This window comes from Malania oleifera, chromosome 7 (assembly GCF_029873635.1).
Source record: "Malania oleifera isolate guangnan ecotype guangnan chromosome 7, ASM2987363v1, whole genome shotgun sequence".
NCBI classification, from domain to species: Eukaryota; Viridiplantae; Streptophyta; class Magnoliopsida; order Santalales; family Ximeniaceae; genus Malania; species Malania oleifera.
Window position 1 is genome coordinate 19,996,239 of NC_080423.1, and position 27,196 is coordinate 20,023,434.

Genomic DNA, 27,196 nt, shown 5'->3' on the forward strand with positions numbered 1-27,196 from the left:
CATATATTTGGAAAATCAAACAAACTTAAGGTTTAATTTTTATGTGGGTTGTGGAAACCGAAAAGGAGTACGTTGGTGACACCATATCTTGCGGAAACCTTACGAGAGTACGTTACTTGGTTAACATCCCAAAGATAAATTTACCAAGAGTTTATTTGAGTTTTAAATATTTGGAAAGAGTGATTTGATTCATCTATACAAGGCTTTACATCAGCAAGCATAAATTCTCATTCACTACAAGGCTTGGTTCAAATTTGGCAAATATAAACAAATAGCCATCTTGAGTTGTTATATTACCAAAGTTCTGAATACTTTATATCTTGGTTTGGTTGTTTGTTGTTTGACTTATACTTGGAAAATAAATTGATTGTTTGGTTTGAAGATTGCGTTTAATTGATTGGTTGTTTAATTAAGTTGTTGTGTGATTGGTGAAATTAAACAAATAGGTTAAGTGTTTAAAGAAGTTAAAGATTCTTAAAAGAAGTTAAAAGAAAGTTTTAAAAGCCAATTCACCCCCTCTCTTGGGAAGCTATTCCTAATTTCAACCACAATATGAAATAATATGTAAGCTCAATGTGGTCTAGATGGTTTAACTCTTAAAGTATTTTCTATCAGTGAATGCGTACGTGAGAGTGTCAAACAAACAATCTTTGTATCTCAAGCTATTCAACAAATAAGTTCACACAAAGATTTCATGTCTCCAGTATTTCAATCAGCAAGATATCATAATCATGTGAGTATTAAATGAAGTATAAGCTCGGTTTGCAAAAGATGCGTAATCTTTGTATTCAGCAAATAATATATGAGTGAAAGAATATTGCAACAAAGACCACTATCTCATAAACAAATATCTCTTCAAATGTATTTATCAATATAAAGCACACTAGATATTTGAAGATGATTTTGAAAAGCTTTTGCAAACAAAATACTATACGATCTTCTCAGGATATTGCAATGAAGGTGCAAGTTTTGAAGATCTAACAAGGTCTTCTTAGGATAGACTTATCAACAAAGTCCCCTAAGAATCCTTAGGTTTTGTTCTCTAATAAAATCACGCCAAGAAAATAGAACAAGGAGAGCAAACCTATTCAAACACACTCAATCCACTTACAAATGATGTAGGCAATGATAGAAGGCAAGTATGAGTGAGTTTAGTAAGAAAAATGAGTAGTATAGGGTTTCTATTTTTCAGAGAATTCTTCCCTAATCAAGGTGGCTAATCACTTCTAATTTTCTCAAATGAACTCATATATATAAGCATAGGAGAAAATATGACCGTTGGGGACCTATTGGATATTATTAGAAAAGTTTAATGATGTTTAAAGCATTTTAACCATGTTTAAAAAATGTTAACTGCGGTAAAAAAATTAGGGCAACCCGAGAGGTCCGGTCGACCAGAAATGTTTCGGTCGACCAAGTTTCAAATGATCCGGTCGACCAGGGAAATATTGAACTGAGGTCTTGGTCGACCAAGAGAGGGCGATTTCCCAATTTTCTGAGTTTTGGTCGACCAGGGCATTTTGAATTGCCTGGTTCGGTCGACCAGACCGCTGGGAATTCTCCCGAGGACCTTTCGATCGACCAGGTAGTTGGAGAACAAATGTTCTCGGTCGACCAGATGGTCAACTATTGATCCAGGAGGGTTTCGATCGACCAGGGCCTTTTGAATTACCAGTTTCGGTCGACCAATTGGTCAAACTTTTGACCCCAGGGAGTTTCGGTCGACTAAGGCCTTTTGAACTACCTTTGCTGGTCGACCGGGTGGTCCAACTTTGACCCAGAGTGTCTCGGTCGACCAGGCCAAAATGAACTGGCTTGGCTGGTCGACCAAAAGTGCATCGTGTGTGCATTTCGATCCCGTATTGAAGCAAAAAAGCCCTATTCAAGTGCCTAACAAATATATGTGAAAGTGTGAGTGTCCTAGGGGCACTTGGGGTCCAATTTGAAGACACCAAAAAAGTCTGGTGTTGGTCGACCGAACCCTAAGGTCTTTCTATGGTCATTTTCTCATTCATGATTTGTTTGAGCTTACATAGTAAAACATGCATGTGATGTGTGTGAGCTTATTACAAACCAAATACCTACTTACTATTACAGACCAATATAAATATATTACAATGCTGAATTATCAATTGGTCTTCAAGATTTTCTTGCTTTGTGTACATCTTGATCTTATCACCCTTAGTTCCTGCACAAAACCTCAAACATTCATTAGATACAATGAGTATTTGTCATAATCAAAACCGGGCGTGACCCATAAGGTCAACAAATGCAAAGGGATGCATCATTGGCTTGGGGAAGGTCGGTAAGGATCCTTCCTTGGTTATTAATAATGTTCTATTAGTTGATGGGTTGAAGCATAATTTTTTTAGCATAAGCCAATTGTATGATAAAAGATATAAGGTTTCATTTGAAAATGATAAATGCATAGTTGAAAATAAATCAGATCATAAAATTCTTTTCACTACAGACCGGCATGAAAATGTATATACTACTACTTTCGACAATTAAGCTTCACAACAAGTAACTTTTTTTTCTGCAATAAATGATGCTAGTTGGTTATGGCATAGGCACTTAGGACACGCTAGTATGGACTTATTGTCAAAACTAGTAAGAAAAGATTTAGTAAAAGACTTGCTTAAAACATCATTTGTGAAAGATAAAATCTGTGATGCATATCAAATGGGTAAGCAAACAAAATCAAGTTTTAAGAAAAAGAAATTCATATCTACCACTAGACCACTTGAAATGCTTCACTTAGATTTATTTGGTCCTAATTCAAAGCAAAGTTTAGGTGGAAAATCACATGCCTTTGTGATTGTTGATGATTAATTATTCTAGAAAATTATTGTGATCTAGAGGGCATATCACATAACTTTTATGCACCTAGGACCCCTCAACAAAATGGAGTGGTAGAAAGAAAAAATAGTTCATTACAAGAAATGGGTAGAACTATACTGAATGAACATAAGCTACCTAAATATTTTTGGGCTGAGGTCATAAATACTGCATGTTATGTCATGAACAGGGTATTGATTAGACCTTCACTTAATAAAACCCCTTATGAATTGTGGAGCAACCGTAGACCTAATATTTCCTATTTTCATGTTTTTGGTTATAAATGTTTATGCTCAGGATAATGAACATCTAGGGAAATTTGATTTTAAATCTGATGAAGACATTTTCCTAGGCTATGCTCTTAATAGTAAAGCATATAGAGTTTTCAATAAAAGAACATTGACTGTCATTGAATTTATCCATGACATATTTGATAAATCTAATCCATTTTCTAAGAAAGATGATGAAGATGATATTGACATTAGAAAATTCTTAGATAAGTTATCTATTGAAAACAATGCAAGTGAAAATTCAGAAATAAATGATAAATCATCTAAAGATAATGACTATGAAAATGAAGTTCAGGAGTTACCTAGAGATTGGAAATTCATTAGGAAGCATCCCATAGATCAGATCATAGGTGAACCATCCCGTGGTGTAGCCACAAGATCTTCCTTGAAGAACCTAATGAGTCATTCAGCTTTCTTGTCCCAACAAGAACCTAAAAATATTAAAGAAGCAATAGAGGATGAGTCTTTGGTAATGTCCATGCAAGAAGAACTTAATCAATTTGAAAGAAGCAAAGCATGGACTCTATCTCCTAGGCCAAGTGATCATATAATTATTAGAACAAAATGGGTATATAGAAATAAAAAAGATGAGAATGGGGTAGTAACTAAGAATAAGACTAGACTAGTTGCCAGTGTTATACTCAGGAAGAGGGAATTGATTTTGATCAAACATATGCTCCCGTTGCTAGGATGCAAGTCATTCGTATGCTACTTGCTTATGCTACTTTTAAAAATTTTAAATTGTTTCAAATGAATGTTAAAAGCGCTTTTAAAAATGACTATATTAATGAGGAAGTATATGTAGAACAACCACCCGAATTTGAAAATCATAAATATCCAGATCATGTATACTAGTTGTCTAAGGCCTTGTATGGATTGAAACAAGTTCCAAGATCTTGGTATGAGAGGCTTAGTGGTTTTCTGCTAGAAAATGGGTTTACCCATGGCAAGATTGACACTACACTCTTTATTAAATCCAAAAATGATGATATGCTCATAGTTCAAATTTACGTTTATGATATGACTTTTGGAGCAACCAATGATGAGTTGTGTAATAAGTTTTCCAAATGCATGCAAAGTGAATTCGAAATGAGCATGATGGGTGAGCATAGTTTCTTTTTAGGGCTGCAAATTAAACAAGCTAAATATGGAACTTTTATATGCCATTCCAAATATGGTAGGGATTTGTTAAAGAAATTTAACATTGAAGATGGTAAAATTATTGGTACTCTTATGAGTTCTTCCACTAAGATTGATAAAGATGAACAAGGAATCCTTGTTGATGTAAAATTATATCGTGGCATGATTGGGAGTCTCCTATATCTTACTACTAGTCGACCTAATATCATGTTTAGTGTATGCATGTGTGTTAGGTTTCAGACCGCTCCTAAGGAATCTCACCTATTAGCAGTTAAATGAATCCTTAGGTATCTAATTGGAACTATAGAGTTAGGGTTATGGTGTCCTATGCATATGACTTTTGAGATTGTTAGTTATACTGATGCTGACTTTGTCAGTAGTAAGGTTGATAGGAAGAGTACTAGCGGCACTTGTCACTTTTTAGGACAATCTCTCGTATCTTGGTTCTCCAAGAAACAAAACTCAGTTGCATTATCCACAGCCGAAGGAGAATATATTGTGGCTGGAAGTTGTTGTGTTCAAACTCTTTATATGAAACAACAACTTGTAGACTTTGGATTGCACTACGATATAGTCCCAATTAAATGTGATAATACTAGTGCAATCAAAATTTCAAAAAATCCTATCTCACATTCACGAACTAAACACATTGAAATTGGACACCATTTCCTTCGTGATCATATGCAGAAAGGGGATGTGGCTCTTGAGTTTGTATGCACTAGTGAGCAGTGGGCAGAAATTTTCACTAAAACACTTCCAGAAGATAGTTTCTTACAAATTCAACGTGAACTAGGTCTCATGCTTAGTAGAGATGCTTCCTACATATTTCATAGTTTGCATAAACTTAGGGGGAGCTATCTAATAATTTCAAAGCCTAACAACTAATATAACCATTGGTATCTTTCATTGACTTGGACTTTATGAAGTGGGTTATGTTTTGCAATGCACAATTCTCATATCTACTGCATGATGATGATTGTATTTATGTTTTATGTATCAATCATAATAGAATTTTGTGAGTTGAGTAGTTGTGGATAAACTGTTAGATCTTAAAACTTTAAACATGTCATTTTTATACAGGATTTTTTTGGGAAATGCCCTACCTTTAAATGGCATGCTACCAAAATTTTTAAAAATTCCCAAACTCATCTTGTATACTAATGATTCATACCCATTGCCTAATGCTTTTACATTCATAGCCCTTTTTGTTGTTGGTAAAAGGGGGAGATGGATAAGAGGCAAAAATTGGGTTGCCCTTAAGAAAAATAATTTGCATTGACAAACTTTTACATAATGCATATTGTAAGGGGGAGCCTTCTAAGGCTATACCCATTTTTTGCATTGTGTATTTGTCATCATCAAAAAGGGGAAGAATGTTGACCTTATAGGTCACACTTAGTTTTAATAATGACAAATACTTATTGTATTTGACGGCTATTAAGGCTACGTGCAGGTATATAATTGGTAAATCAAAGTGATGGCATATGAAAAAAAGCATGAAGACCCTGAAGACCATATTTGTGTATAACATATTCAAAAGAAAGGTTTACAGTTCATCCATAGTAATACAAAAAGTAAGAAAACGTTGATAGTCTTAAAATCAAGAGACATCACAAAAGAAAGATATCTAGATCAAAGATCATGATTAGTTCTAGTAGCATCATCTGCAGCTTCTTCTGAGGTTTCTTTGGAGGTGTCATATCCTTTCTCAGTTTCTTCCGATTCCTTAGCAGATTGTTCCTTGGATGCTTCACCACTCTCCTCATTTTCCTTAAACTCTTCATTAGATGCAACATCACTAGGCGATGCAGAATTGATGTCCATAGGGGCTGCACCCCGAGAGGAGCTAGTAAGATGCCGTTCCATTTTATCAAGACGCTAATCAAGTGAGAAACATTGAGATTGCACATTAATGACCTTTTCCTGAAGATAATTAAGTCCTACTTTCATTTCATTATTGAAACTAGAGTAATGATGATAGAACGGGAGCAACCATGAAGGCATGTCTACTTCTTGTGGAGCAGGAATAGGATCCTTAGGAGCTGGATGTGGTTGTCTGTTTCCTTTATAAATTCACCCTTGTGTATACTTCTTATAACCCATAAGTTTTAGAGTAGTGGAGGAAAAGTCATAATGGGTGCGTTTCACAAATTTAAAGGATGGTGTGATGACCTGATGATATGCAAATAGCAAGGATAGAATCCCACCATGGGGAAGAACAATACGTGCAGCTCTTGCCTTCATTATCATCCACTTAATTATAAGACTAGCCAAATCCAACTTTTTTCCTTTGAGCAAACACCACATGACAAAACAATCTAAGAATGAAACATGGTCATATGATCCAACTCTAGGTAAAATATTGTAAGCAATATGTTTGTGTAGGATAAAGGCTTGAAGATTAAGTTGTTTGTAAAGTGGGGGATCACCAAAATATATGGGTTGATCTTTCATGAAAAGTGGCAAAAATTCCTGCAGAGTGAAGTCCTAGTCCATAATCCACTATTTTTCAATAGGTTTGCATTCAAGCTCACCTTGTTTTATATGAAGTAATTTTCCTAATGATTGTGGTGCGAGAGTAAGTGAATGTCCTATGAGTTCAGTCAAAAAACCAACTTCCTTCTTCACCATATTGGCATAGAAAACTTTAATCAAGTTAGGATAATATCCAGTGGCTTGATTCTTAATGAACTTGTCCCAACCAATATCTTTGAACAATGACAGAATTTCAGGAAAAATCAGAATCGAAAAAGGGAACATCAAGAGCTTTACCGAATATGGGATCTGTGTTCCTAATATGATTTCAATACAAAGATTTTGCATGAGCGAAGGTTAACCATTTTTCGATTTCAACATTGTTGGCTTTTCGGGAGGAGGAAGCCTTGTCTTTGTGTCCCATGGTCTTTTTTCAAGGCATGGTCCTGAACTCCTTAGAATCAGATGCCTAAAACCTTAGAATCTGATGGTTAGCGATTGATAGAGTGAAGTAGTAAAGGAAGGATGGATGGATTGGTGGAAGGAGAAAGAGTGACAAGAGAAGGAGAGAGGATTTTGGAGATGGATGGAACAGAGTCAAGCGGCTGATGAGTTAAAAAAGAAAGGGTTTTCCGTGGTTAAGTAGGTCTCCTGCCGTGAGTTAGGCGCCTACCACTTAAGGTGTCAACCACTTGATGACCCTATTTTCATCAGGTAGTAGCTTGGCAGGCACCTGCCTTTCAGGTGGCAGTCGCTCGTCATGCAAGTTTTTTTTGAATTCCTTTCCTAAATAACTTCTTAAACATGTAACATCCCTAATTCATGTCTAATAAATACAAACTGATCATCTAAAAGTGGTTTTTTGAAAATATCCGCTAATTGATCATTTCTATTAACAAGTTCGAGGGTTATTTCTTCTTTTTCTACTTGATCTCTCAAGAAATGATGTCTAATATCAATGTGTTTTGTTCTTGAGCAAGATACTGGATTTTTTGAAATATTTATAGCACTTGTATTATCACACTTAATTGGAATTGTTTGATATTCTTGATTGAAGTCTTTTAATTGTTGTTTCATATATAAACTTTGTGCATAGCAACTCCCGGCTGCAACATACTCAACTTCAACTGTTGATAAGGCTACTAAGTTTTGTTTCTTTAAAAACCACGATACTAAGGAATGTCCTAGGGAGTGACATGTGCCACTTATGATTTTTTTATCAATATTGCATCCGACATAGTTGGCATCCGAATAACTAGTTATTTCAAATTCGGAGTCTTTTGAATACCATTTGTCTTTTGATGTGGTTGTCCTAAGAAAGATTCAATGTGTTACTCTTAAGAATCCAAACTTTCTTAGACTTCTTAGATTCAGTTTTGTTTTCTTTAACTTTCCATACTTTCTTTACTCTAAAACTCTTTCTTTTAAATGGACAATCAAATTTAATGTGTCCCCTTTTCTTGCATAGAAAACATGTAGTGTGTTTTTAGATATAATTTAAGGAAGTGCTTGCATAGTATTTTGATTATTTGACAAAATATCCCATATGAAGACCCTTTTTCTTTTTCTTTTTCTCAATTCCATTATATCCAATTCCTTTCTTGTCTAATGACATATTTTGTGTACCAAGCAATTTTTCAAAGTTCTCATTTCCTTTGGTAAAATTGTATATGATTTTCTCTTTCTCTTCAATCTTGTCTCTAAGATCTTTTATTTCTAAGTCTTTCTTACTTTGATCGTTTACTTATAATTTAACTATCTCTTGAGATAAGTCAATTATTTTTTTCATAAGTTCATTAATATGTGAATCTTTTTCTTTTTCAACGAATTTTAGTGAGTCAAGTTGATTTTTGAATGTTTCATTTTGTTATTTTAAAGCAATATTTCATTTTTTGATTCTTACAAATCTATTGTGTAAAGCAAAAATTTTAGCTTACATTTTTTTGGTATGATGGCATACTATCACTAGAGTCACTAAACGAACTATCACTAGATTCATTCGTTGAATAGTGGGAATTTACGCCATCATCATGCACCATAAAGCATATGTTGGCTACTTCTTGATCACTTGATTCGTTCCTCGATTCGCTTGAGCTGTTGTCATCCCAAGTAGCTTTCATCACCTTCTTTTTCTTCTTTTTGGCATCCTTTTCGAGCTAAGGACAATCGGGTTTAATATGTCCTACCTTTTTACAATTATAACAAGTAGGGGGTTCTTTCTTATTTTCCTTTTTACTAGTTTCTCCTTTTTCAGATTTTGACCCTTTAAACTTTCTAGTAAACCTTTTATTTCTCTTAAAGAATTTTCCAAACTTCTTAGTAATGAATGCAAGTTCTTCATCATCTAGGTCACTTATCTATTCCTCTTCTTCACTAGAGTTTTCTTTAGCTACCTTAAGGGCTATTGATTTTTTATTTTTGTTTTTAGCATTTCATTCATTCATAGCCATCTCATATGTAAGAAAAGACCCTATAAGTTCATCTAGAGAAGTATTCTTAAGGTATCTTCCTTCTGTAATAGTTGTGGCTTTGGGTTCCCAAATGGGTGGAAGACCTCTAAGGATTTTTTGAATCATCTCATAGGTAGAGTAATTCTTTCCTAGAGCATTTAGGGAGTTTATTATATGTGTGAAACTAGTGTACATACTAGCTATTGTTTCATCCGGATTCATCCTAAAGGCTTCGTATTCACTAGTCAACATATCAATCCTATTGTCTCTAACATCTACGGTGCCTTCATAGGTTACTTCTAATTTATACCATATTTCTTTGGTTGATTTACATGCCATGAACCTATTGAATTCATTCATATCAAGAGCACAATATAATGCATTCATAGAACTTGAATTTACTTGCATTATTTTATGGTCATTGTCAATCATAACTTTTTCTTGTTTGGGTACTTCTTTTCCATCTACAAGTTTAGTAAGAATTAGGCCACCATGTGTGACAACCTTCCATGCTTTTCAATCCATGGTTTGAAAATACATTCTCATACAATGTTTCCAAAAGGTATAGTTGAGTCCACAAAAGATTGGCAGTCTAGTTGAGGATTGGCCCATTCCAAAGAGAGCTACTCCTATGTGTGCCATGTAGATCATTATATAACTATTTTTTAAGATTTGATATAACTTGGCTCTGATACCAATTGAAAGTGAAATAGTAATCCCAAGAGGGGGGGGGGTGAATTGGGCTATTAAAAATTTTAGATTCCTTTTATGAATTCGTGAGTTTATTGTATTATTAAACACACAACTTTTCTAACTTAAACAATTCAAACACCAAAACCAAACACACCACAAATTAATGAAACTTAAACAACCAACCAATAAATAACCAATCAACCACAAATTGAAGATCATTATGGAATTCGGCTTGTGCTTAGTAAGTAGCCCTAAAAGTAATTTGCAAGTCTTGTTTTTGAATAAAATTTATTGTACTCTCTTAATTAAGATTTTCCTAAATTAACCAATGTATTCCCTTGTGGGCTTCCGCAAAAGGTTAATTGAAATGTACTTTCTTTGTATTAAGAGTCTTCTTATTGATTTAGTGCTTTGCAGCCCGCACTTAGCATATGCAACAATATATAAACTACTGAAATTATAAAGTAGGGTAAGAAGAACACATCGATTTTATGAGGTTTGGCTTATCCCCAGCCTATGTCCTCGCCTTTGGCCAATACCACCAAAGACTTCCACTATAAACGCTCATTTCTGGGCAGAGCAAGCCATTTACAAATTTCCCTTCTTTAGGGTAGAGTACCCTCTCCAAGCAATAGCCCTTGCTTGGTCCAATGATCCAAACACCTTGGAATCGTCAACAATTTACAAGAAAACAATCAAGAGAATTTTGTACAAAAGATGCTCTCCAATAGAGCTGATTAGTACAATTTTAAAACTATATACTTCAAAGCAAATAAATATGAAATTGAAATTGAAGCTCAAGGAAATTTATCACCGGTTAATTCTTTTAATGAATGAAAGATTCAAACCTAGAGCACAAAATCAGTGATTAAGAGTCAGCAATTCTCAGTAGATTTCGTGAGCTATGTGTGGGCAAGAGAACCTTTGAAAGATGAGAGCAATTTAGAGAGTTTAAGAGCTGAAATTGTTTCTTGGTATTAAAATCAATGGTCTTGGAGGTTATTTATAGACTTTAAAAAATAATTTACTTGGTCCCCAAGTTTACTTGTAGTAGTGCCCAAGTTTTTGATAATTTTGAGCCTCAAGAAATCAAATTTGAAAACTTTCTCGTTAAAAAAAAAAAAAAATAGATTTTACCGCGTGGCAGTAGCCTATCCCTTTAGGTCGAGTGCCTATCAACTTAAAGCTCAGTTTAAATTGAAAGTCAAAAAGGTGGCAATCGTTTAGCAAAACACTGTCAAGCTTCTCATTTTACCATGTTAGAGGCCTGTCAAGGTCTAGTTAGTCGCGTGATGAACTTTTTCCTGTTTATCTTAAAAACCTTAAATATGTCAGCCTACTGAGAGTATAAAGTCAGGCTACTCACTAGTTAAAAATTTGTTGTTTTTAAGATTTGTTTACACAAACTCTCTTTGCTTCTCAAATCTTGAAATTATGATTTGTTTACTTAAAAAATATTTTCAAGATTAAAAAATTAGGTCTCTAGATCTCTTATGAGCTTCAAAGATTTTCATATTGATGTATACTTGAAGTACTTACATAAAATGTCATATAGACTCTTTTAAATTTTCAATTCTTGAACTCCTTGAAGTCTTCAGATATGAATTTTTTGCTTTAAGTCCTTTTAGTCTTGAACTTCATCTTTCTTTGAGCTTTCATTCTAGATCGCTTGAATTGATGGAAGCTTTCAAAATATTCCTTGTGATCATTTGATGTATGCTGAGATTTCATGAATTTGAGTTTCCAAGATTTGTTTTCTTGAAAAATCACAACTTTGAAGCATATTGAATTTCCTTACATTGTTATCATCAAAATAAGAGTTGTAAGACTTATAAGGCCAACACTATCCTTAACTTATCTCAACCGACACACTGGTAATTATCAATTGTCAAAGTATGTAAAACCTAGCAAAACCTAAGCTCTGATACCACCTATAACGCCCTAACCCGCCACGTGGGGCTCGAGGTGCAACTTAAGTGAAAATAAGTAATACATTCTCCAAACACATTACCAGATTTCTAATTACTATTATACATGTTGATTTTATAGGTCACACTCAGTTTTGATAATAACAAACACTCATGTATTTGATGACTTTCAAGTGTATGTGCAGGTTCATCTTAGCAGATCAAGTAGTGACACATGAAAGTATGAAGATCCTAAAGATTTGTTTCATATTGTAAATTCATTTTATGTAATATGGATCTGTAATAGTAAGTAGGATATGAGGTTTGTAATAATTACCTGCATGTCATGCATATAGGACATACTGTAAGCTCAGTAAGATCCTAGTAAGACTTTAAGACCCAATACTCATGCACAAGTATCATTCATATTTAGGTGTGTAAAGGAAATGAATCAAACATAATAAGCATAAAATGAGTGAGGTCGGGCGACCAAACCCTTGGAGTTCAAAACTCCTTGGGCTCCTGAATTGCTGGAAAGTCAGCAGTTTGACTTGGGTTCAAGCTACCAAATCAAGAATGAATGCATCGCCCTCGAGTGACCGAACCTTTAGAAAAGGACTTCTCACCAACTCGAGTTGCCGAACTTCATAGTTCAAATCAGGCCTCGAGCGATCGAATTTTGCACTGCACACCCAAAACATGCGCCAATGTTTTTGACTCTGGTTCAGCCAATTGAATCCAAACTCGGGCAACTGAACTGTTTAAAATAGCCTTTTCAACTGAGTCTGTTCGGGAGACCGAACTTATGTTCAGCCACCCGAATCTTCTTTGGTTACTTAAATTTTACTGAGGTTAAAAAGCCCAAAGTAAGGTTAATTTTTCTAGAACATTTTTAACCTTTTCTAATAATACCCTATAGGTCCTAAACGGTTATATTTTTGCCCTGGTCTATAAATATGAGTTCATTTGCATGGATTAAGTGTGATTTGAAAAAAATCATTAAGTGAAAATCCTCTCTACTTTAAAAAGCTCGTATTGCCCAAATACTCTCAAAATTCATTCCTTTGATACATCCTGATATTGTGAAAGCTTATTGAGTGTGCTTGTGATTACTAGATATTACGAATACTCTCACTATTCTTGCTTGATTGTTTGAACTATTCTTGGGGAGTTTTAGTTAAGTTTATCCCACATATTTCAATATTATAAACCTTGTGTTGGGATAAACTAACAAGCTTTAGGATATTTGCATTGTTATTGCAAGTGTCATATAACATTGTTTTTTGTTTTGCATAAATATTTCCTACAAGATAAAGTATTTTCAAACTACTTTTGTGCATATTTCATTAAAGTAAATCCTTTGAGTTAGTTTGAGTATCTGATTTGCATCTTTGAAACCTTGATGTGTTCTTGAGATTTAATATGACCTCTTTCAAAGATATAGCTTGTTTAGAACACTCTTGAACATTTTAGTGACAATATCTTATTGAGTGTTGTTTGCACAAATATTCACATCACTAAACTTACATATTCTATATCGTTGATGTGCTTGTGATTGATTACGTTTGGTACACTTCTGCTTTATTGAGAAGCATAATCATTGTATCGGTCATATTGTGAAAATATTGTTGTATTCTAAGTGTGGCTTAAGGGGGCAGTAATCCAACCTGGTAAGGATTGTCTGCAAAGGTTAAGATCGGTCCTGTGCTAATTGACCTGGTTGTTTAGGTGTCGCTCCACTCGTTATGTGAGCCTTATAGTGGTAATCCTTGTACTTGTTAGCCAAGGTGAGGACGTAGGTAGTTTGCCAAATCTCGATAACATTTCTGGGTGTCATCTTTATTTACAGCTTTCTTGTGCATGATTGATTAATTTAATTGTGCTATTTAATTTCTACTGTACATTTAAATTGAGTTGTTTTATCGGCACTAGATTAACTTTTAGGTTGTGTAATACTGCTGTTAGGGGATTGACCTAGGGCATTAATTTTTGAAAATACGAATTCACCCCCCTCCCTCTTGGGGTTGCGGCAAAGTTAACAATTGGCATTAGAGCAACATAGCATAGACTTAATAGTTAATTTGTAAAAGATCTTAGATGGCTCATAGCACCGTGACCCCTTTCCATGAGGGACCATCTTTCACGCGACCTCTGCTTTTCAGTGGTGTTAATTATACCTTCTGGAAATAGAGGATGAGCATCTACCTTCAAAATATAGATTGGAAGGTGTGGAGGGTCGTCTCTAAGGGAAATTATGTTCCTATGAAAAAAAAGGGTACAACTAGAGTCCCTAAAATTAAGGAAGAATATAATGATGATGACATGAAAGCTGTTAGTTTAAATGCCACTGCTATGAATAATTTGTATTGTGGTCTTGATGTGAATGACTTTAATAGAGTAATGGCATGTACTACTGCAAAAGAAATTTGGGATAAATTATAAGTCATATATGAAGGTACTAGGGATGTGAAAGATAGTAGGATAGATATGCTAACTAGTGAATATGAGGCCTTTATGATGAATGTAGGTGAGTCCATTCATAGGATGTACACTAGATTCACACATATTATAAACTCACTGTATACATTAGGTAAGACCTATCCTATATATAAGATGATTAGGAGATCCTTAGAGGCTTGCCTCCAGTTTGGGAAGCTAAGACTACGACCATTTCTGAGGGTAGAGACTTTAAGACCATGACTCTAGATGAATTGATAAGTTCCCTGATTACCTATGAATTAGTTATAAATACGAGACTCAATGAACATAATAGGTCGAAAAAGGTGGTTGGATTGAAAACTTCCATTAATACATCTAGTGAATATAGCGAACCCGACTCTAAGGATGATATGACCACGCTAACTAGAAAATTCAGCAGATTCTTCAGGGAGAATAGAAAACCATACAACAGATATAGGGAGTCTGCATCTGATAAGGAAGAGTCAAGTAAAAGAAAGGATAAGTTAAATGCTTCTACATGTTATAACTGCAACAAAATTGGGCATATCAAGGCAGATTTCCCGATACTAAAAAAGGATGCTAGGAAAAAGAAGAAAGCTATGAAAGGAGGAACCTCATGGGATAAATTAAGTAGCATTGACTCATGCTCAGATGGTAGCGACTCAGAGGTTGCTAATCTGTGCTTGATGGCACATGATGATGAGGTATCATCTTCTTGTTCGTTATCTTCATATTATTCTTCTGATGATTATGATTCTAATTGCATGTCTACTTTTAAAGAATTACAATTTGAATATATTCGTGTCTCTAAACTGTTGAATAAAATGATGAAAGAAAATGATAATTTGAAAAAGAAATTCTAAAATTGGTCAGAATTGTTTGGAATTGCAAAAACCTTTCATGTTTCGATTTTGAAAGAAAAATATTTGACTATTGCTGAACTTGAGAGAAAGTTAGAGGATAGCTCCAAAAATTGTTTTTAAATTCACCAACAGCCTACAAAATTTTGAAGAACTACTTGGAGCCCAAAGAAATTCTCTTAGTAAAGAGGGTCTTGGTTTTAATGGCATTGAGAATCTTAGACAACATAATATTTACTTGGGACATTTCACTCATGAATCAAAATCTCAAATCCCACCTAAAGATCCAAAGTGTAGAATGAAATGTTTTAAGTGAAAACAAATTGATCACAATCAATTTGATTGCCCACTTAGAAATAGACGTGTAAAAATTAGAAAAGTATGGGTAGTTAAGGGTGATCCAATCACTACCCCTATGGACCCAACAGAATTTGGGAACCAACATCAGTTACTTAGTCTATTTTGTAGGTGTGTTTGAGATCATCGTCCTCCAAGGATAGGTGGTACCTGGATAGTGGGTGCTCACAGCACATGACCAGCGACAAGGCAAAATTTGCTTCAATCACTCCCAACGATGGAGGGTACGTGACATTTGGTGACAATGCAAAGGGATGCATCATTTGTGTAGGCAAGGTCGGTATGGATCCTTCCCTAGTTATTGATAATGTTCTGTTAGTTAAAGGCTTGAAGCATAACTTGTTGAGCATTAGTCAATTATGTGATAAAGGATACAAACTGTCATTTGAAAATGATAAATGCATAGTTAAAAGTAAATCAAATCATAAAGTTCTTTTTACTATAGATCGCCATGAAAATGTATATACTACTACTTTTGATAACTTAGCTTCACAACAAGTAACTTGTTTTTTTGCAATAGATGAAGCTAGTTGGTTATGACATGGGCGATTAGGACACACTAGCATGGATTTATTGTCAAAACTAGTAAAAAAAGATTTAGTAAAAGACTTACCTAAAACACCATTTGTGAAAGATAAAATATGTGATGCATGTCAAATGGGTAAGCAAACAAAATCTAGATTTAAGAAAAAGAAATTTATATCTACCACTAGACCACTTGAAATGCTCCACTTGGATTTGTTTGGTTCTAATTATGTGCAATGTCTAGGTGGAAAATTTTATGCCTTTGTGATTGTTGATGATTATTCTAGGTTCTCATGTGTGCTATTTCTTTTATATAAAAATGAATCATGTGAACAGTTTACTAAGCTTTGGAGAAGAATTTAAAATGAAAAAGGTTATAAGATAACTCACATAAGAAGTGATAGAGGCACTGAATTTAAAAATGATGGTAAAGAAAATTATTGTGACCTAGAGGCCATATCACATAACTTTTTTGCATGTTATGTAAAGCATATAGAGTTTTCAATAAAAGAACATTGACTATTATTGAATCTATCCATGTCATATTTGATGAATCTAGTCCATTTTCTAAGAAAGATGATGAAGATGATATTGACATAAGAAAATTCTTAGACAAGTTATCTATTGAAAACAATGCAAGTGAAAATTTAGAAAAATATGATAAATCATCTGAAGATAATTACAATGAAAATGAAGTTCAGGAGTTGCCTAGAGATTGGAAATTCATTAGGAACCATCATATGGATCAAATCATAGGTGAACCAACTCATGGTATGGCCACAAGATCTTACTCGAAAAACTTAGTGAGTCATTTTGCCTTCTTGTCCCAAGAGGAACCTAAAAATATTAAAGAAGCAATAGAGGATGAGTCTTGGGTAATATCCATATAAAAAGAACTAAATCAATTCAAAAGGAGCAAAGTGTGGACCCTAGTTCCTAGGCCAAGTAATCATACAATTATTGGAACCAAATGGGTGTATAGAAATAAGAAAGATGAAAATGGGGTAGTAACTAGGAATAAGGCTAGACTAGTTGCTCAGGGCTATAATCAGGAAGAGGGAATTGGTTTTGACGAAACCTATGCTCCCATTGCTAGGATGGGTATATAATGAAGAAGTGTATGTAGAACAATCACCCAGTTTTGAAAATCATAAATATCCAGATCATGTATACTGGTTGTCCAAAACCTTGTATGGATTGAAGCAAACTCCTAGAGCTTTGTATGAGAGGCTTAATGAGTTTCTACTAGAAAATGAGTTTACCCATGGCAAGATTGACATTGCACTTTTCCTCAAATCCAAAAGTTATGATAAGCTTATCATTCAAATTTATGTTGATAATTTATTTTTGGAGCCACTAATAATGAGTTGTGTAATGAGTTTGCCAAATGCATGCAAAGTGAATTTGAAATGAGCATGATGGGTGAACTTAGTTTCGTTTTAGGGTTGAAAATTAAACAAGCTAAATATGGAACTTTCATATGCCAAACAAAATATGTCAGGGACTTACTAAAGAAATTTAATATGGAAGATAATAAAATTCTTGGTACTCTTATCAGTTCTTCATCAAACTTGATAAAGATGAGTAAGGAATCCCTATTGATGTGAAATTGTATCGTGGTATGATTAGAAGTATTCTATATCTCACTGCTAGTCGGCCTGATATTATGTTTAGTGTGTGCATGTGTCCTAGGTTTCAAGTCGCACCTAAAGAATCTCATCTATTAGCAGTTAAATGAATCCTTGGATATCTAGCTGGAACCATAGTGTTAGCCTAACAAGGCTTACAATTCTTATTTTGATGAAAACAAATCAATATAAGTTTGATATGGTTTTCAAGTTGAATTGTTTCAGGAAGCAAGTAAAGCTTAAGTATTTCAAAGCCTAATAAAGCTCATGATGGACATACTTTATAAAAGCTTAAAGAATGAAAGATGATTGAAAGCTCAAAGATGATATATGATCAAGGAAAGATTTTAAAACAAGGATTTACGTGAAGATCAAAAGTTTAGAGTTTTAAGGATGTCTTTATGTAAGTACTTTATGTAAACCTCAATATGAATTGAATTGAAGCTCTTACAAATAAAACGAAACTAAGAAACAAATTTTTGAAATACCATAAAATATGTTTTCCAAATCAAAATGATAAAGGTCTCAAGTAAGGAAGGAAGTTTTCAAAGTGAAAAAGTCATTTTTTGAGAGCCAGACGACTGCCAATACAGGCAGTAGACTACCAAAATTAAAAGAAATAAAACTTAGGAGGCAGTAGGGTCCTAGGCGATTGCCTAAGACCTGTTAGGTGCCTGATTGGTCAAGCCAAGCTCCTGCGAACCTTCGGTGTGTTGAGTTTTCACTATGGTAGGCAACTGCCAGATCGTGGCAGGTGACTACCACTCGAACAAAATTTTAAAAACTCAACGGGAAAATTTTTTAAGTCGTTTTCTTGGGCTCTGCTCTTTTTGGCATGGAATTATCTTTTAAACATATATAGATAGACCCATAATGGTTTTAGATATCAAGAAATTTTCTAGAAATCAAAAACTCTCAAAGCTCTAAATCGCTCTTGTGCTCATCTTACTTTCACTACTGAATTGCTGCTCATTCTAACTCTGAATATGAGTTTTTAAAGTCTGAATCTTTCAATACACAGAAGATAAATTTGGTGATCTAAATTCAATTGAACTTCAATCTCTTTATATTGATTTACATTGAAGTATATTTGTGCCGAAAATTGCACTAACCAGCTCTATTTTGAGAATGTCTCCTGTACACAAATTTCTATCTACTTGTTTTTTGTTACTAGACGATTCAAGATTGTTGCATTGTCGTGCCAAGTGAGAGGATATCGTTTGGAGAGGTGGGCTCTAGCCTAATCGAAGGAGCATTGTAAACGGTGTTGTTCCACCTGATAAAGGAACTGACTTAGTGAATCCTTTGGTGGTTTGCCAAAGGCGAGGACGTAGGCTAGGTATAAGTCAAACCTCAAAAAACTTTGTGTTTCTCTCTTTTTTCCCTGCTACTCTTTATTTTTCAACACACTTTACAAACTGCGTGGATGCTTTACAATTTTTGAATTCTAAGTGTTTGGTTATTAAATAGATTGGAAGATAATTTGTTTTTGTGTGATCAACAATGATTGCGGAAACCGAAAGGGACTACGTTGGTTGATCATCCTAAACTTATTAAATTGATGGTTTATTTAAAATATGAACCTTGGAAAGAAGTGTGATTGTGAATTTCAACACAGGGCTTAAACAAATCCAACAAGCATTGCATATTACTACAGGGCTATTGTCACAAGAATCAGGTGCTTGGTTATTTTGTATTGATTGTGGTTTATTAGGATTGATTATTTTACAAATATCTTGTGATTGTATTTGGGTTGTGTTCATTGTTGTATTACAAAAGTTTTAAAAAGAATATAAATTTGTTTTTAACCCAATTCACTCCCCCCCCCCTCTTGAGAACAATATCCTATTTTCAATTGGTATCAGAGCCTAGTTATAGTAAATCTTAACAAGCAACTATAAAAAGATCGAATGGAACACATAGGAGTAGCTCCCTTCAGAGAGGGCCAATCCTTAACCCGACCACCAATCTTTTGTGGACATAACTAGACTTTTTGGAAAAAAGAAATGCAAATCTATCTTCAACATATGAATTGGAAAGCTTGAGAATTTGTTAAGGATGGAGATCTAATTTCTATCAAAATAGTGGATGGAAAACAAATTCCTATGGAGAAAAAGGACATGACCAATATAGACTACAAAATGCTACAAATAAATTTAAGTGTCATAAATTCCTTGTATTCTTCTCTAGACGCTAATGAATTCAATAGAGTTATGGCCTGCGAAATGGCCAAAGAAATTTGGGACAAGTTAGAAGTAGCTTATGAAGGAGCGGTAGATGTTAGAGACAATAGGATTGACATGCTAACCAGTGAGTATAAAGCGTTAAAAATGAATCTGGATGAAACAATCACTAGTATGTATACTAAATTTACTCACATAACAAATTCTCCAAGGGCCTTAGGAAAGACCTACACCACCTATGAAATGATTCAGAAAATACTAAGAGGCCTTCCCTCCATATGGGAACCGAAGGCCACTGCAATAACAGAAGGTAGGAACCTTAAGACTACGTCACTAGATGAACTTATAGGTTCACTACTCACTTATGAAATGACATTAAAAGAAAGAAACCCCGAACCCAAGCATAAGAAGTCCATTGCCTTAAAAGCAGCTAATGAAAGCTCAAGTGAAAATGAAAGTGAATCTAGTGATCTAGACCAAGATGAATTAGCATTCATCACTAAAAGACTTGTCAAGTTATATATGAGAAATAAAAAGTTGCCTAGAAAGTTTAGTAAGAAGAAATTTGAAAAATGGGAAACAAGTAGGAAAGAAAACAAAAGTAAAAATGACCATCCTACATGTTACCATTGCAAGAAACCATGACACATCAATTCGAACTGCCCTTTACTCAAGAAGGATAAAAAGAAGAAGAAGGAAGCCATGAAAGCTACATGGGATGATTCAAGCTCAAGTGAAACAGAGAACGAGTCAAGCGGACAAGAGCTAGCGAATATGTGCTTCATGGCAAATGATGAAGAGGTAAATTCTTATTACTCATCATCAACAGAATCTAGTAACGAATCTTGTGATGAATCTTGCGATAGCAGTCCCTCCTATAAAGAACTACAAGCTGAGTTATTTGCCTTACATAAAAGGTTCATCAGAGTTTCCAAAAGAAACATAACCTTGAAAGAACAAAATGAAAAACTAATGAAACAACTTGAATTTTTAAATCCATTGAAAAGGAGAAAGAATCTCATAGTGGAAAGTTAGAAGAGAAAATAAAAGATATGACTCAAGAAATAGTCAAAATACAAGTACATGATCAAAATAAAAAGGATTTAGAAATAATTGAACTTAAGAAGTCAATAGAGGATAAAGAGAGAATCATTTATAACTTTACCAAAGGTAAAGAAAATTTTGAAAAGATGATTGACCAATAAAGATTGCATGGAAATAGCGAAGGAATTAGATATAATAGAAAAACAAATAAAAGAAGTAAGAAGTTATTCATGGGATATTTTGTTAAAGAAGCAAAGTACTATGCTAGTACTTCCTCAACCAATATACATGAACATACTACTTGCTACATGTGTAAGAATAAAGGACATATGATGTTTAACTGCCCACTCAAAAGAAAATATGTTAAATTTCAAAATGAATGGAAATTGAACAACGGAACTAGAAATAATTCAAAGAAAGTAAAGAAAATTTGGGTTCCAAAAACTAACGCCATGAATCCTTCATTGTGGTGTGCTTTAAGACAATACCATCAAGGGAAAAGTTGTACTTAGATAGCATGTGTTCAAGACAAATGACCGAAGATAGGATCAAGTTCACCGCACTAAAACAAATACAAAGGGGATATGTGACCTTCAGTGACAATGCCAAAGGTAAAATTGTTGGCATTGGTAAAATAGGTAAAGAACCCTCCCTTACAATTGATGATGTGTTGTCGGTAGAAGGTTTAAAACATAATCTTTTGAGTATTAGTCAATTAAGTGACAAAGGTTTTGAAATAATTTTTAAGAAAGACAAATGCATTATTCAAAATCCTAAGAATGATGAAACCTTATTCACAACTCAAAGGGTAAATAACGTATACTGTATATGTAAAGACCTAAAAAATTAAAATGATTAAAATAATTAGAAAAAATAATAATAAATAAACAAATGAAAGGAATAGTATGGGAAAAATATATATACATACATATATATATATATATATACATGAAATAAAATGAAATTAGACTAATTATTAATTAGTTAATTCATTGAATATTATTTAAGTGATTTTATAAATTAATTAAATGTTATTTAAATGAATTAATTAAGTAAATTATATGATGGGTATATATATATAATATATAATAATATAAAGATAGAATTAAATGAATTGGATTTCAATTTGAAATCCAATTCTTCTCTCCAGATTCATGCCCCCCCTCCCTCTGTAAATTTGTTTCCTGCGCCAGCTTCTCACTGCGCTCGTCCAACCACCTCCATCTCCTTCTCTCTTTCTCTCTCAATTTCTCGATGAATTTGCAGCGGATCGGAAAATGGAAGGTGTCGTTCAATTCCTGGTTCCGCTGCCGACATTTCTATTGGAGCAGATTGGTCATGGGAACGACTTAGGCACTGCTCCTAGGGAAAGGTAATTTTTTTTTCATTTTCTCAATTTTGCTTTAAATCTACGGTTAAATCGGCGATCGGGTACCACTTCGTGGTCCTAGTCGTCGTCGTTGTTATTTTGACGTAGGTAACTTTTCAATTGGGATTTTCTAGGCCCTACTCCAAAGGGAGAGTGGGATTTGAAAAATTTGGCAAATTAGTTAAATTTGCGGGTATAACTGTTAATTAAAAATTATGACCCTAGAAAATATTTAAATAGTATTTTATTTAGGAATAATTTAAATGAAATTAGGGTTTTTGATTAAGGGCTCGGATGAGCACCGCGGGTGTATGACTCACTCGAAAAATAAGCAGCTCGAAAGCTATCCCAAGTATAGGAGTTACATCGTGTAATATTAAGCCCAAGGGCTAGATCATCTCCTCAAGGAATGCATTTTAATTTCAATTTCACGTTCGTCCAATCGAAAACAAAAATGCACTGAACTCGGTTCAGATTCGGGTTTTCAAGATTGTGGAAACTTAAATGAAAACACAAATTAAAGTCCTAAAACTAGCACGCACGGAATTAAATAACAATAATAAAAACCCTAATCTACTTAAGGAAACACTAGAGCATACTAACTAAAAATGGAAACTTTAAACATGGAATTAAAAATACGCAACCACAATCACAATTTAAAGGAAACAAGAATAGAAACCCTACATCTACTTAAGGGAACATTAGAGCATACTAACTAAAAATAGAAACTTTAAACATGGAATTAAAAATACGCAACCACAATCACAATTTAAAGGAAACAAGAATAGAAACCCTACATCTACTTAAGGGAACATTGGGATACGCGTTAATTAAAAATGGCAACCTAGAACATGGAATTAAAAACACACAATGGAAACTAAACTAGACACATACTAAAGAAAAACCGAACCTACTAAAAATCGAACCTTTAGCACAATTAAGAGATCAAATCAAGACTCACAATTTAAATGCAAACATGAATTCAACGGAAATTTAAAAAACGTAAACAATAACGGAACACAATAAAAACACAACATTTACTAATCATAGACCCTAACTAAATCGAATTTCGACAAAAAAAATATCTGAATTTAATTAAGAATGCTAAATTAAAATAACTATCAATTAGATAAACAAAGAGATTAATTTAACAATAATGAAATACCCAACATTACTCAACTTAAACAAAAAGAAAGAAAACTCCAATAACATTAAAAAAAAAATAAACTTTCTTCAATATTCCAAGATTCAAAGAAAAGTAAATAAAAGAAAGAAAGAAAGGAAAAGAGAGAGAGAGAGAAACAAATCCACGGAGCCGTGAAGTTGCTGCTGCGCTTTGGTGGTCCTGCTATGGAGTCGGCTAGTGTTCTACTGTGCTTGGGGACTGCTGAAGATGGTGGAGGAGGCTGGCCGTACTGCAAGAGGGCAGAGGAGGCCAAGAGAAACAGAGGAAAGGGGGAGAGTGAGGGAGGAAAGACAAAGGGAAGGAAGAGAGACAAGGGGAGAGAAGCAGAATTGAAAAAAACAAACTAAAGAAGAAGAAGAAGAAGAAGAAGAAGGAGAAGAGGAGAATGGGGAGCCATGGGGGCTACCTACCTAGGGGGAAGAAATAGAGGAGCTTAAACAGGAGGCATTGGGTGCCCTAGACCCGGATGGAAAGGATTGACCCGTATGGGAAAGGGTTGACCCGTCAACTTGATTTTTTTCATTTTTTTCATTCTCTGTTCATCGCAAATTCTGCTCTTCTGAAACCCGTATCTCACAAAACTCAAAACATGAAAGTTGTAGATGATCCTTTCATATTTCTCTAGAAATTTGAATCGTCTCAATCGGAGCTGGGACAGAAAAGTTATGCATGAAATACGAACAGGTGTCGGTTTTGGTTCCCGGGAATTTTCCTGCAACAAAAAAATACCAAAACTTCATAAATAGTGCAATAAAGTTCAAGAATGATGATTTTGGCACTTTATTAAAATATTGGATAATTTTGGATATTTAATTAAAAATATAAACCGTAAAGCTTGGGTTAAGATGCCCAATTACGCAGTTTCGGTGCGTAATCAGTGTACTTTTGGGCCGCAAGCATAATTTAGAAAATTAAGTGGGAGTATTAAATATTAGTTTAAATGTTAATTTGAGGTGTGTGGAGCCTAGGGAAGGTTAGATGGGTAGTATTTTGGGGAAATTAATTAATTAATTTGGAAAATTTGGTAATTTGGTTATATTTAAAGGTATATTTATTTATTTAGAATTTATGGGCCTAAAAAATATTAAAATAATATTTTATTCAGAATTAATTACATGGATCTAGAATTTTTTATTCAGGATCCGAGTGAGCACCGCAGGTATTTTTTCAGAGTCCCTGTCAGTGTAGTTCGAGAATTCAGGTAAGGGAAAAAATATATATTAAATCAGAATTTTTATGAATTAAATGAAAAATAAATTGTGTTATATGTACGTGTAAATTTTTCAGTATGGGTTTAAGATGCCAACAATTTAAATTATGTTTTTCTGAATTTAGGATTGGTTATTAGATATGTATTTGTGAAATTGAACTGATAAAAGTGAAATATTTTTTTTTTTAGAATAATTATGCAAGAAATTAAAAGTATTTTTTTAGTATGTGAATGTTAATTGTGGGTTGGCTTATTTTCAGGCAATGTATGAATTTTACTGCTAAATTGTGTGGCATGAGTAAATAGGAATGCTATGTGGAAATATGTTATATGTATGAGATGCATGATATACAAGGAATGAACTAAGTATGAAAATGTTAAATGAAATATGTTGCTTTTGTGTGTTAATGCAACCATGTAAACAGCTGAAATATGTTGGGTAAAACAGTTAAAAGTGGCTGGGTAAATGTATAACAGCTGAAAGTGGCTGGGTAAATGTATGACAGCTGAAAAATATTGGGTAAAACAGCTGAAAGATGTTGGGTATGAAATGAAATGAAATGAAAAGGGAAATGAATGAAATGGAAATGAAATGGGAAATGTGAACAATGTAAAATGGGAAAGAGTCACTTAAAGTGAAGTGCAATGCAATGTTAAGCCATGAATATGAACAGATGTGTATGATTGAATAATGGTAGAAAGAATGATGTATTATGATATTAGAAGTATGTATGTATGTTGAACATGTTACGATTAGGCGAGGCATACCTTTCGCCTGAGGGCTTGCTGAGTAAGGCGAGTACACTAGTAGCTACAGATGTGACAGTAGTCGCATAATGTACTAGGGCAGAGGGAATCTACTTGTATGGGCGGGTAGATTTCCCTATCCTTAGGGCTTTTGCCGATAAACTTTTGTATAAACTGTGTGAGTACGAGATCAATTTATCACTTGAGGGCTTACTGCGTAAGGTGAGTACCCTAGTATGCTTTACTTGCGACCTTTGGGTTGCCTAAATATCATAGCAGAGGGGTGCCACTCGTATGGGCGGGTAATCACCCCTATCCTCGGGTAATCTCGTGGGTTAAACATTTGCATGTGTTTGAATAGGATTAGAGAATGATTTCAAAAATTGTGTTGGCGATTTTTAAATGTTAAATATTATGTTGATTATAAACTCATGTTAGTCACACACTGTTTTAATATATTGTTTCTTCCCTTACTGAGATGTGTCTCACCCGAATATGAACTAACCTTTTTCAGGACTTCCACGAGATCGACCTTAGAGAACTCAAGCTGTTATAGCACCTTTGAGGAAAAGGGTATAATTTTTATGTTTTTGGGAATGTAAATATTTTATGTATTATGTTTGAGTTTTCTGAGTGATAGATGGTTGTGAAACATATTGAAATTTAGGGATTATGTTTTGGAGATATGTATTTATGTGAATACAGGTGGATGTATGTTGTATGTTAGAACGTAGATGGATGTAGAATACTCTGGTGTGGTATTGGTTGAAAGATTTTAGTTTGTTTTCCGCTGCATAAATGATATTAGAATGTGTATTTTTAGGTAAATGAATTGATTAGTAGCACTCCGGGCCCACTCAAGGGGTTGGGGCATTACAGTATAAATCTTGATAACCTAGTTAATCAAAATGTGACATGTTTGGCTGCCATGAATGAAACTAGTTGGCTTTGGCATATGAAACTAGGACATGTACGCATGGACCTATTATCTAAACTATCCAAGAAAACATTAGTAAAAGGATTATGAAATACAAAATTTATAAATGATAAGATTTGTGGTGCATGCGAAAAAGGAAAACAAGTCAAGACAAGTTTCAAAAAGAAGAAGTACATATCAACTAGTAGACCCTTAGAACTCTTGCACCTAAACTTATTTGGCCCTATTAGAACACAAAGCTTGGAAGGAAAACAATATGCCTTTGTGATTGTAGATGATTATTCAAGATATACTTGGTATTGTTCTTGGCAAATAAAGATGAAGATTGTAACATGTTAATAACTCTATGCAAGAAACTACAAAATGAAAAGGCTAGAACGTAACTAACTTTAGGAGTGGTCAAGGTAGAGAGTTGAAAAACAAAAATGTTGATAAATTTTGTGATGATCATGGTATGAACCATAACTTCTCAACACCTAGGACTCAACAACAAAATGTAGTTGTTGAGAGGAAAAATAGAACTCTCCAAGAAATGGCAAGAACCATGTTAAATGAAAATAATTTACCTAACTACTTTTGGGCTGAAGCAGTAAATACAGCTTGTTATGTTTTAAATAAGGTGTTTATTAGATCAAGTCTAGATAAAACACTTTATGAACTATGGAAAGGTTGAAAACCCAACATAACTTACTTTCATGTATTTGGATGTAAATGCTTTGTTCTCAATAATAAAGATGATTTAGGTAAATTTGATGCAAAATCAGATGACGCCATTTTCTTAGGATATTCTACAAATAGTAAAGCCTATAAAGTTTATAATAAAAGAACACTTACTATCGTTGAACCCATGCATATAACTTTTGATGAATCAAATCACTCTGCAAAAGAAAGTAAGAA